Genomic DNA, 13356 nt, shown 5'->3' with positions numbered 1-13356 from the left:
ATTTTTCACTTAACATTGCCTTGAGTTCATTGCTGCCAAAAGGATTTATTGCAAAAACAAAAAAAAAAGCATTAGCTAACAATACAATAAATAAGTAAATAGATATAGGTTCGTGTTGTACAATAAATGATAAAACCCCTGTGGGAAAAGCATTGAGATAACTCTTTCTATCCTCCATAGCATAATTGCTCAGCCTTTCTCTCCTGCATGTACTTCACAAACATCTAACCTATGTTGTTCCACGTTTCTCACTGACACTGCCAAGAGGTAGCCTATGCAGCTTCACGTATGTCTCAGGCTGCAGCATGAGTCACAGCAACTGGCTGGTAGACAAGGAGGCTGGCAGGGACAGTGGCTTCAAATATTTCTCCCATCACCACCAGAGACCAGAAGGACTTTGATCACCCCCGCTGCTAATGTCAGAACCACTTGGTCTTATCAGGGAACAACCTGCATGTTCCCCTTCACTGAAAGGCAGATATTAACCACCTTGCATCTGGAAAGGGAAGGAGAAGAGAGGCAGGCTCATTGGTTTTATTCCAGATTTAACTGCATGATAAAGACCTCTGCTCAGTGAATATTCATCTCAATACTAGATAAGACCAGGACAGAAAATGAAAGTACTAAATGGAGGTTTACCAAATTTGCCCCAACTTGGTTTGATGCTTATTAATAAAAATACTTGATTTAAAAATGAAAAACCTATAACAAATGCTAAACTGGGCAGAATCCCAGGACAACAGGTGTAAATCAAAACTGCCTCAGGCCAACCCAGACCTATAGTCATTCTAAGTATTTCCCCTCTGATTCATTCTCCAGAATGCAGCCAGGGTGATTTGTCTAAAGCATAACCCTGATCAGACAGTCCTCTGTTCATAACTCTTCAATTACTCTCCACTACTCTGAGGTTAAAACGCAACCCCCTTGATGCAGTAGGCTCTCTGAACCCTGCCCACCACCTCATCTTTGACCACTTCTCCCATATCCCTCCACTTGACCTGAACTGAGTCTCACCTGATCTTCCCTCTTCTTAAACTATTCCCCCTCCACCATGACCTGTCTTTGACTGACTGACAAACTGTCCATTCATCAAGATGCATGTTAGCCATCCTCTTTTCTGTTAAGATTTCCTGACCCCTCTCTTCCAGCCAGGCTGTCTGTCCCCTCTGTCCCAATAATGCCTTTTATGTATTCCTAACAGGAGGTTTATGTCACAAATCTATTTATTTGTCCCTCCCTCCTTGTCTGCAAGCACTTTGAAGATAGAGACCTTGTCATCTCTGTGTCCTCAACACCTAACACATTAGACTAGTCTAGACATAGCTGGGTTGGATTGGATTGGGTTGGACAGAATTTGAAAATAAATACATGAAGCCCAAATATGGAGAAATGTTGGTGCCTGGCTGATAAAATTATGCTTTGGTAGATGGCTGATGAAGACAAACGGGGAGATTTTGAGCAGAAGGCATGTTGACAGTATTATTTTTAGGAAAATCAGTCTGGAGGTGTATAGAGGGTGAACTGAATTTCCGCTCACTGTAACATGCTCCCCACTAATAATGTTCTCAGTAAACACCCTCGCATTCTCTCTCCACCCACTCAATCCAAGCCTATCAAAGTAGCTAGCACATGAGAATATGGAAGGCTTTTCTAAGCTAGTATTTTTCATTTTTAATGAGTAAATGTTAATATCCTTACTATATAAACAGAGAACCCTTATAAATAAACATGAAAAACACTAACACCAATTGGACAATAGGAAGAGGCCACAAATAGAAACTTCACAAAAGAAGAAATTGGACCAAGTAACCAAAGAGACTGTAAACTAAATTAATAATAAGATGCCAGTTTTGCCTATCAAATTGTCAGAAATTATAAAACTAATAATAGTCAGCATTGGCAAGGGTTTAGAAAAAATGGCCTGAAATAAGAATTTCACTCTTACACGTTAGACGGAGGTGTGGAAAGTAGCCCAAGGTTTCTGGAGAGGAAAAAATTCAGAGATAAGGTCAAAGATACATGAACAAGATATTCAGCACATTTATAAATACTCAGAAATCTGGAAAGCAACTAACTGGCCAACAATAAAATAATTTAAATTATGATATAGTCTAATGATTTGATTTTACTTAAAATCACATTATAAAAGAATATTAGAGACTTAGGGAACTTCATATTTTTATGATAATGTTTAGTTTTATAAACAATATGGACATAGACACACATAAAGTCACACTGAATACATGTTTTAGATGAATGTTAAATGGCTGAGTATTAAAATTGATACTTGTCTGAAACTGAATCTCACTATCACAGAATAAACTTCAGGGATACAAGAATAAATCAGAACTTTTATCTAAAATTTAACTATAATTATAATCTTATAATTAAAAGTTTTAGCAGTCGAAGTTTTAAAGTCACCATTATAATATAGGAACAATAATTTGGGATATTAAATAAATGCTCACCTTCAGCTTGAAGCTGATAGAAGAGTAAGATATTTTTGTGTCATTCATTTTTTTCTAGCACAATTTCCTCATATTTGTATGCTCCTAGTATTTTTCATTATGTAGGGATTGAGGGCAACATATCATAAATGCTGTTATAGATAAGTTTAGACTTTCTCCTTATATTATTATTTATATTTTCATAAACATTTGTTGACTAAAAAAGAATATCATGAAGTCCCTGAAGTTTTGAGCTAACACATTTTCTTAATATCCTATCATCTGTACACTTATTTCTTCATCTGTTTTAGAATTCTTTTTTTATTTTTTATTATACTTTAAGTTCTAGGGTACATATGCAGAAACCATCATTCTCAGCAAACTATTTTGGAATTCTTCATAATTATTTTATTTAAAATTAACAGATTTTACAAACTTGTAATAATAAATATACACCTACACTACACCTGATGAGTAAATTTTCAGTACAAAATGTACTTCAAGTTATATCTAGAATGCTTAACCATATTTGAAAATAAACAAATAATAATAAAAAATCAAGTGAATGCAAGTGACATACTATCTTCATATTTCTGATATAGCTGAGTTTTTAAAAATTTAACAATTTATGCCTTTCGATTGAGGTTACTTAGACCATTCATACTCAATCATATTATTGATATGGTTGTATATAAATCTACCATCTTGCTATTTGTCCTCTGTCTCATCTGTTCTCTGTTCCCTTTTTCCTCTCTTTCTGCCTTCTTTGGGATTGAGGTTTTCTTATGATGCTGTTCTATCTTTTTTGTTTGCTTATTAGCTGAAGTTATTCGTTATTCTGTTGTTTGCTTTAGGGTTAATAGTACACCTCTTTAACTTATCACAGTCTATCTTCAAGTAATAGACTACTTTACACATAAGAACTTTTCAGTATACTTCTATTTCCCCCCTGCTAGCCTTTGGCACTCAGAATCTGTAAGACTCCACATCTGCCCTCTGGTTGCTTGTCCCTTAATTCCTCCTCCATTTTTCACTCAGCTCCACTTACCCCAGTAATACATCTTTCCTCCTGATATATTTTGACCCTGTAACACTTCATAAAAAAACTTAGTGGAATAGGCTGAATAATAACTCCTAAAAATATCCGCAAATTAGTCCCCAGGACCTGTGAATGTTACCTTATACGGTATAGCAAAAGGAATTTTGCAGATGTCATTAAACAAAGCATCTTGAAATGGAGAGATTATCCTGGACTACCTGAGTGGGCCATAAATGCAATCACAAGGGTCCTTATAAAAGGAAGGCAAGAAGGTTAAAGGAGACAGTAGAATCTGTGATAATAGAGGCAAAAGGTTTGAATGAAAGGAAGAAATTAAGAGTGATGTGAGTAAAGGATCATGAGCCAAGGAAAGCAGATGATTTCTGGTGATCTAGAGGTGAGGAAACGAATTCACCCCTGAAGCCTCCGGAAGGAATTCTACCCTGCCAACACCTTGACTTTAGTTCAGTGACACTGATTCTTGATTTCTGACCTCTGAAGCTGTAGGACAATAAATTAATGTTGTTTTAAGCTACAAGATTTGTGGTAATTTGTTACAGCAGCAATAAGAAACTAATACACTCATTAAATTGCAATTTTGAAATATGTATGTGTTTCATAAAGACTTTTATATATAAATACACTTCTATCAGAGATTAAAAAAAAAAAGAGGCTTGGAGCAGTGGCTCACGCCTGTAATCCCAGCACTTTGGGAAGCCGAGGCTGGTGGATCACTTGAGGTCGGGAGTTCCAGACCAGCCTGGCCAACATTTTGTAGGCCCCGTCTCCACAAAAATTAGCTGGGCATGGTGGTGCACACCTGTAGTCCCAGCTACTCAGGAGGCTGAGGCAGGAGAATCACTTGAACCCGGGAGGCAGAGGTTACAGTGAGCAGAGATTGCACCGCTACACTCCTGCCTGGGTGACAGAGAGAGACTTTGTCTCAAAGAAAAAAAAAAAAAGACCAAAAAGAGTCTGAACTGCAAGGCCATTGTCCTAATAGACATTGCTTGGTTGCAGTAAACTGGAACCAATTCACATTTGCATGAGTAAAAGGGAAAGGATGACAGTAGGGACATAACAGGCAATAGTGCAGGCAGACATCCAAGGAGGAAGCATAGTCTTATCAGGCCATGAGGAGGCAGCCACCAGCAAGTCAGAAAAAGACTAATTCTGGAGTCTCTCATGGGTCCCAAAGGTCTCTCAGCAAGAATGATTCAGACCCCAGTTTCTTTCAGCTTTCACTTTTGAAAGCCAGCTCTAGATGAATTTTCAATTCAAGAGTCCTCCATGGAGTCTCTATCTGGGTTCTTCTGTTTCAGTTCTCAAAAGAGATGATCAAGAGAGATTAAGCCAGCCTACCTTATGATTGGCTGCCCTGAATCAGGTGTCTATAGCCCAATCAGCTGAGGCCAAGGGTTACACAGTACAAACATGGCTGTCTGTGCCCTTCCCTTCAGCAAGGGCAATTGCAAAGGAGAGGAAATTCGGTTGGCACCCCAAAATGGGTGTGACACATATGTGTAAATAAATATAGTATGAAAGGCCAAGACTGTCAGCTCTATTTCTCTTTGGATAACTCATCAACAGGTGACTAAGTCGCTGAGGCTTGGTAAAAAACTAACATTTGCCCAGCACTTCTTAGAAGTCAAGGCAACTGGGGCAATAATGAGCAACTCTTATCATAATTACTCATATTAGCTGACCTGTAAAGCAGCCTGAAGGGAGAATATCAAAGGGTGTGGAAAAAAGGGAAAGCCAGATATAAACAGAAGAAAAAGGAAAAGGAAAGGAATGACTATGTATTGAACACCTACTGAATGCCAGACAACATGCTGGGAGCTTATATGTTTTCTGTTGTGTTTGTTTGACAAGGAGAAGAGGGGAGAAGGCAAAACTTAGGCTACTATAAGAAAGGTGAACGCTGCTGCCTGTTTTCCCATGGTATGGATTTATTTTAAGAGAACTCACTATTTTTATATTACCTGTAGAGCAAATCTCAGTTATCAGAAAATCTTAGGTGATGTGTCTTCCAGGTTTAAGCACAAAACTTCTTCTTTTAATTTTAACCGGTTCACATGGATGAATCTCAAGCATTATGCTTAATGAAAGAAGCCAGACAAAGGACTACATACTATGGTTACAGAACAAAAAGTGTACAAAAGTCCTAGAAATACACACCTGGTAAATTATGCCTCAATAAACCTGTTTCTATTTCTTTTCATCAGTTTGGATTGAAATCTTTTGAAATTTTATTACACGCCATCTTGAATTTTCTGTAGCTAAGCATAATCTTACCTTTATTGATCTGGGATTTGAACAGAATTATGAGTTCTAATGATTATTCTCTTCTGTAGAAAACTGATACCCTCAGAGTTTATTTGCCCCTTCACGAAATGGTCCTAGACGACTGTGCTTTTGGAGTCTCTATGACTGCCTTATAATTTTTCTTTCTCCCTCCTCCTATAAACTCTCAGCAGTGACTCCCCCTGTGGATATACTCTCCCAAAACAACATTTCTAAACTGCTGCTTCTAATCTGTTGTGAACTGTTGGGGATAGGAGTGAAAGCAGATAACAATGTTGATAAGAACTGTATGTGTGTTGAGTACAAATAAATAAGCTCTGAATAGGAGTCTAGGGCCAGGTGTGGTGGCTCACGCCTGTAATCCCAGCACTTTGGGAGGCCGAGGTGGGCGGATTACTTGAGGTCAGGGGTTCGAGACCAGCCTGGCCAATATGGTGAAACCTCGTCTCTACTAAAAATACAAAAATTAGCTGGGCATGGTGGCAGGTGCCTATAATCCCAACTATTTGGGAGGCTGAGGCAGGAGAATCCCTTGAGCCCAGGAGGCAGAGGCTAAAGTGAGCCAAGATTGCACCACTGCACTCCAGCCTGGGCGACAAAGCAAAACTCTGTCAAAAAAAAAAAAAAAAAAAAAAAGGTCTAGAAAGCATCTATAATAAAGTGAATCAGCTTTTGTGCAAGGGTTGAGTGTTATCTGGTTTAGCTCCTAAGAGGTCTGTTTTACTTATTTGTTAGTTCTTTACTAAGTTCCTGAAAGGTCAGTTTGCTGTATCACTGCACTCATTTGAGGAGAAGTGTTATTATACTATTTTATTCATACACACAGTCACACATACATATTTATACACCAAAAAACAAAACAAAACACCAAAAAAAAAAACACTGCTTAAGCAACAAGCAGAAAGGAAAGCACCAAAAGAAACTTTCCATTCTGGATAATTCAGAATAGGTAGAGCATAGAACACTACAGTTTAATAGCAAAAATGGCCCTAAGGGGTAAAAAAGAATATATTTTTATTTCTTCAGTTAGACAGAAAGAATATGGTTCATTGCCCACAGGATAAGGTCTCATTTGAATCAACCAACTGATAATGCCAAGAAAGCATTTTTAAAGACACAGAAACAGTAAGGCCTGTTTTTTTTTTTATCTCTTCATCAAACAGGGCATTTGATTAACTTTTTTTCTAAGATAAAAGAGTCAATTACGTGAATATCCTGTTGTCTGTGTATCTGCCAACAATGTAACCATTTAAAATCTTTGTAAAAATAAGGTGATTTCTACACTCACAAATCTAGGAAATTTTGTTAATTCATTCCTAGAGGCCATAGTAATTAGTGCAATATCTAAAATGACAGGAAATAGTAATGAAGCTTTGGAGTTCCGGCATAAAATGGCATCATGACTAGAATGTGGAATTTCAAGTCTTGGCTTCTCTTCTCTGTGCTAAAATCTGCACAGTTCAATTTGTAGATGACATTAGTTACATTCGTCAGACATCCTCATTTTGCATCTCTATCTGCCCTGTAATTGCTATCATTTTCAGAATGGCTTTGTAAGAATGAAGGCATTCATTTCAGATTTATATTCTTCTATTTTTGAACTGCTATTTTGTGTCAGGCACTGTTCAGGCCCTTTTAATCCTCAGAAGGCTAGGTACTAATATTATCTTCATTTTGAAGCTGCAGAAACCAAGGCTCAAAGAGGTTTCAGTAGATTTCCCAAAGACACAAAGCTAGCAAATTGGGAGCTAGTGAATCTGAAGCTAGGGCACCACACTAATGTCCTTGAGCTCATTGACATTACTTTTACTAAATAAAAAGTAGAGGCCTCCATTTCCTTTCAATCATCATAGCAGAGAGTCTCTGTGAAGTCCACATCTTTGTATTTTTAAAAAATTAATTCCACCTCTTGTGCCTTTGCTCATCTGAACTACTATACTGTCGTCATTTTATTTGTGCCAACAAAGTATTTTTATTAAATGTGAGCCATAATCTGCTATATCCAGGAATTTAGAATTCTCCCTATAATGGGCCAACTTCTTCAGAATCTTCCTTTCATTGTGAAAACGTCGGTTTTACCCTTTCGAAGTATAAAGATGGCCACCACAAGGCTAAGCTTTATAAGACTCACCAAAAGAAAACTGACTTGAGGTCTTCATTTTCTGAAATACTGAACAATCCTCCCTCCCCTCATCAGTAGAAATGATCATCAAATCTTAATATGAAACAAATTTGACTGTCTTAGCAGATTCACATGATTTAAAGAACCGAAGTAATAGGAACACTTCATCAATCCCTTTACTTCCTCTTTTTATGATTGCACGTAGTTTAAAAAAAAAAAAAATTGGCTCTGCCTCTCTTTTCAAGTGACGCTGTAGAAACACAGAGCTTTGAGGAAGTTTTACAGAGAAAGAAACCGTGGCCCAAAATGCTGACTTCGGTCTCACAAATTGATGTGAGAGCCAGTCCTGAAGCTTGCTCCTGTCATCTTCTTCCTGTTTCATGCGACCTTGGGCTGGCCTCATTCCCACTTGTTTTCTCTTGATATCTGGCTTTCTTCAGTCTCCCTGTCAAACTGCTCAAAGAGAAAGCTGTGTTCACCACTTCCCTAGCAGAAATGTCTTCCAAAGTTCTAATAGGTACCCATTTGCTTCTCTTAATGATACTTAAGCACTGCCCTGCTGGTGTTGACTTTCCAGATCATCAGATAACGAATTGAGTCACCTCTATGTGCCATGTGGCTGGGACATCAGTTGCTGACTAATGAGAAATTCAATGAAAGGCAGGGAAGCAACTCTGGGGCATGGAATCAGAGGAGTAGGTATCGATTCTCTTGGTACAATCCTACTTATACTTATCAGGGCAAGATAACCTACTCCATTGCCAAAATCTTAACAGGAAAAGAGAAATGAGAATTCCTTATAGCTCTCACTAGTCTTGTTTCAACTTATACATCTTTTTAAAATTATAAACTAACATGAAAGCAGGAATGACAGTAAGGAGAGAAGAGTGATGACCCTAAGATACAAGAGGAAGTTAAAAAGCGGAACATCGAGTCCAAATTTCCTACACTCCGTGATAAAGAGTTGGCTCTCTTCGTCTGCATAAGCAGGAAGACTGCTCCAAGTAGTTGGCCACCTGTGAAATATTGCCCCATGCTAGATTTTCATTGGGAAAAACAAACGCAAGCCAAGTTTCCTCGCATAAAATGCAAAACACAATACGTACCTCAGAGTGTTGTGAGAATTGTATGATATAACAAATGTGAACATGCCCCACCATAGGCCTGACACACGGAGCACATTTCTGGAATGTTAAGGCATGCAGTAAATATGGGAGCTTCATCGCTGGAGCCCCCTTCAGTGGAGGGCTCCTCATACCTGCTGCTGAAAATGCTGTCAGCAGGCAGCCTCCAGCTGTGGGCTCCTCTGGAGATGCCTCAGCTGCAGAGAGACTCCTGGGCCCTAAGGCACACCCTTCCCAGGGCAGCCTTGACCCTGGAAAGGCAGGAGTATGAAGGCCTGACCATTTAGGCTTGACACAGGGCAACTTTGATGGGCCGTTTTAGTAGCCCAGCTCTCTCATGGGAGCTGGGCCCTGAACTGGGCCCGCTTCACAGGCCGACTTCTCTCTCTTCCTTTCCTATCCTCCCTTCCACAGGTGTTGGCCCCAAGGGCACACTTAATAAACATCCTTCCCACTAAACTCTGTCTCAGAGCCTGCTTCTTGGAGAACCCAACCTGTAGTAGGAGAATATGGAAACAAATAAATAGTTGGAATTTAGGGTTTGAAGTGGTGTGTAGCTCTGGCTGGTATTACTAAACTTTTCCAAACCTATTACCACAAGACCTATGCAGCACCAGAAATGCAGAGCAACTTTAAAAAATTACTCAGGTTAGTACTACTTGGTAAATGGGACGGGGAAATTTGATGCTGGGAAAATTGATTATTTAGAAAAAAAAACCATAGATAGAGGCCTCACTTTCTATATCTACCAATTAATTTTCAGATACATTTGAGAGTTAGATGCATCTTTTTAAAATATAAGAAAAGGAAGAGAAAATAGAGGTGGGTATTTAACCAATTTTTGCCTTTTATGAGATTTTAAAAGGAATTTTCACACAAGTGTTAAAATTTTAATTTTTTTTAGAAACTTAGAAAGTTATAAAAATACAAAGAAAAACATAAACTCCTCTAGCCCCATCACCCAGAATTAACAAGTTTATTATTAACAAAATTAAGGTTTTATAATATTTGCTTCTACTTATCTGTTAACTTTGCATGCATGATATTTTCTCAGTTTGAGTGCTTGGATGCAAGATAGCAGAAAAAGGATTTACTGGTTATTGAGTCAGTAGCAGATAGAAGGAAAGTCTGGAGATGGTTTCATAAGATGAGCGAGTGCAAAGACAGCTGGACAATAGGAAGCACAGCCAGGTTACCGCACAGGAACAGTTTTAGGTGCCACCATCGCTCCTACCTTCCCTGCACATTAGACACCCCCGCTTCTGGCCTCTCAATGTGCTGTTTCAACCACGAGTAATTTTTCAACTCTTCCTGAATTTTAGCATCACTCTCTCAAGATTCAAAGTCCATTCAGGTGGCCTAGGTTGCACTCTAGCTGCAAAGGCCAGGGAGAGGGCGTATCTGAGCCCCTTACGGAAGCAAGACACTGTCTCCCAAAAATACTCACAAAATAGAAGAGTGCCAGTTATGAAGCTATTTTATCACTGCTTCAAGCGCAGGCTCCTGTATATCCCTTTGTGATGTTAGGGCTGAGGCTCTCCTTTTCTGTAAACTGCATTTCTCCTTCATCACTTGCTCCCCATATTGACTCTGCCAATAGAGGACCCTAAAAGTCTGGGGAAGAAAGAAAGGTCACTGTTCCATCCTATTTACTTCCTATGCCTGTCAGCATTACTTTAATAATGCTTTTTCACCCCAGCAGTGGTGATTCATGCCTGTAGTAGCAGTAAATTCCTGATTGCAATATTTCCAACACTCCCAGAACCAGCTCATCATGCCTACTCTGAGCTCAAAGACACCAGTACCAGGCATTCAGCCCTCATCCTCCTCAGAGGTCCAAGTTTATGCCCCATGGGGCTCCTCCTCCAAGCCTCTACGTTTTGAAGATTCCAGCCTTTTCCCTTGGTTCTTCCATCCTTAGGGGTGGTAGTCCTTAGTGGCTCCCTTTTGCTTTCAGTTGTCCAATACCTAATTGACAATTCTTTAAATTAAATTCTCTCAGTTAAAAATTTCTGGTGTGCTTTCTTTCTCTGGTTGAAAAAAGGGACTCCCCTAAAAGAGGAAGAGTGTTTAGAGACTGAGTACTCCCCACCAAAAATAACCACAAATGTCTGCTACGGGTATTATCCTATTTCTTCACTATATATGTTGAGTATTTAAGTCTATCCATGTTGATATAGACAGAAATGTTTATCATTTTTAGCTATTATATACTATTTCATGGCATGAACATGATTTGTTTATTGAGGTACATTTATGTTGTTTCTAATTTTTCACTATTAAAACCAATGCTGTAATTAAGACAAAAGAGGAAACCTATGTTTATCTCAAACGACTGCAGAAAAATGCATTTGACAAAATTCAACACCAACTTATGATAAAATCTCTCAGCCATCTAGGAACAGAAGGGAACTTCCTTAACCTGATAAGGAATATCTATGAAAAAACCTGTGGTTTTCGTCATACTTAATGGGGAAAGACTGAATGCTTCCCCCAAGGTCCGGACCAAAGCAAGAATATCTACTTGCCACTTGTATTCAACATTGTACTAAGGGTCTTGGCCAGTGAAATAAAGCAAGAAAAATGAATAAAAGAACAGATTAACAAGGAAAAAGTAAAACTATATTTATTTGCAGATGACATGGTGACATGTATAGAAAATCCTAAGGAATCTATAGAAAAAGCTATTAGAGCTGATAAATGAGTTAGGTAAGGTCATAGGATACAAGGTCTATATACAAGATTTAATTGTGTTTCTATATGCTAGCAATGAACAATTAGCAATTTAAATTAAAAAACATTACCATTTACAATAGCATCAAAAATATGGAATACTTAAGTATAAATTTAACAAACTTGCAATTTAGATACACACTGAAAACTATAAAACATTGATGCCTGAAATTAAAGATGAACTAAATAAATGGGAAAATATACCATACTCATGGATTGGGAGACTCAATCTTGTTAAGATGCAGTTCTCTCCACATTGATCTATACATTCAATGCAATCACAATCAGAATCCCAGAAAGCTTTTTTTTTTTAGAAACTGACAAACCAATTCTAAAATTTATATGGAAATACAAAGGACTTATGATGAACAAAATTAGACTTACAGATGAACAAAATTAGAAGACTTACACTACCTGATTTCAAGACTTACCATAAAGCTACAGTAATCAAGAACAGTACTACGGAACGGTATTGGTGAAGTGATAGATATATAGATCAATGGAACAGAGTAGAGTGTCCAGGAATAGATCTACACATATATGACCAATTGATTTTCCATAAAAGTACCAAGATAATCACATGGAGAAATAATCTTTTCAGCAACAGTGCTGGAACAAGATATCCACTTGGAAAATGATTAACTTCAGCTCTTACCTCACATCACTCAAAAAACTTAACTCAACATGGATCATAGACCTAAATGCCAAAGGTAAAATTATAAAATTTCTAAAAGAAAACATAGAAGAATATCTTCATGACCTTGATGGCAAAGATTCCTTAGGGCACAAAAGCATGAACCATAAAAGAAAAAAAATTGATAAGTTGAACTTCATCAAAATTTAAAACCTCTACTATTCAAAAGAGCCTATGAAGAAAATGAAAAGATAAGCCATAGCTAGTAGAAAATTTTATACATATCAAAAGACATGTATACAGGTTGTATAGAGAACTCTTAGAATTCAATAAAAATAAGATGAACAATCTAAATTTAAAATGCACCAAAAGAGTTGAACACTTTATAAAAGAATATATGCAAATGGTCAATAAGCACACAAAAAGATGCTTCACATCATTAGTCACTAGGAAGATGCAAATCAAAATCACGTGGAGATACCATTACGCATCCATTAGAACAGATTCAAAATTAAAAAGACTGTAACAAGTGTTGACAATGATGCAGAACAACTGGAACCCTTATATATTACTGGTGAGAATTAAAAATGGTACAACCACTTTGGAGAACAGTTTTGCAGTTTTTAAAAAAGTTGAACATACAGTTAGGGCACAACCCAGCAATTTCACTCCTGCGTATTTCTGTTTCCCAAGAAAAGTAAATACAGATGTCCATACAAAGACTTGTACATCAATGTTCACAGCAACTTTATTCATAACAGCCAAAATTTGGAAACAACTTAAATGCCCATCAACAGGCGAATGAATAAATAAATTGTGATATGTCCATACAATAGAATGCTACTCATCAATAAAAAAGAATCACTTACTGATACATGCAAAGACATGAAGAATTTCCATCACATTATGCTGAGCAAAAGAAACCAGATGCATAATGCATGATTCAATTT

The sequence above is a fragment of the Nomascus leucogenys genome, chromosome X (assembly GCF_006542625.1).
Source record: "Nomascus leucogenys isolate Asia chromosome X, Asia_NLE_v1, whole genome shotgun sequence".
Classification (NCBI taxonomy): domain Eukaryota; kingdom Metazoa; phylum Chordata; class Mammalia; order Primates; family Hylobatidae; genus Nomascus; species Nomascus leucogenys.
The sequence above is the reverse complement of the archived record's forward strand: the minus strand, read 5'-3'. Positions refer to the sequence as shown.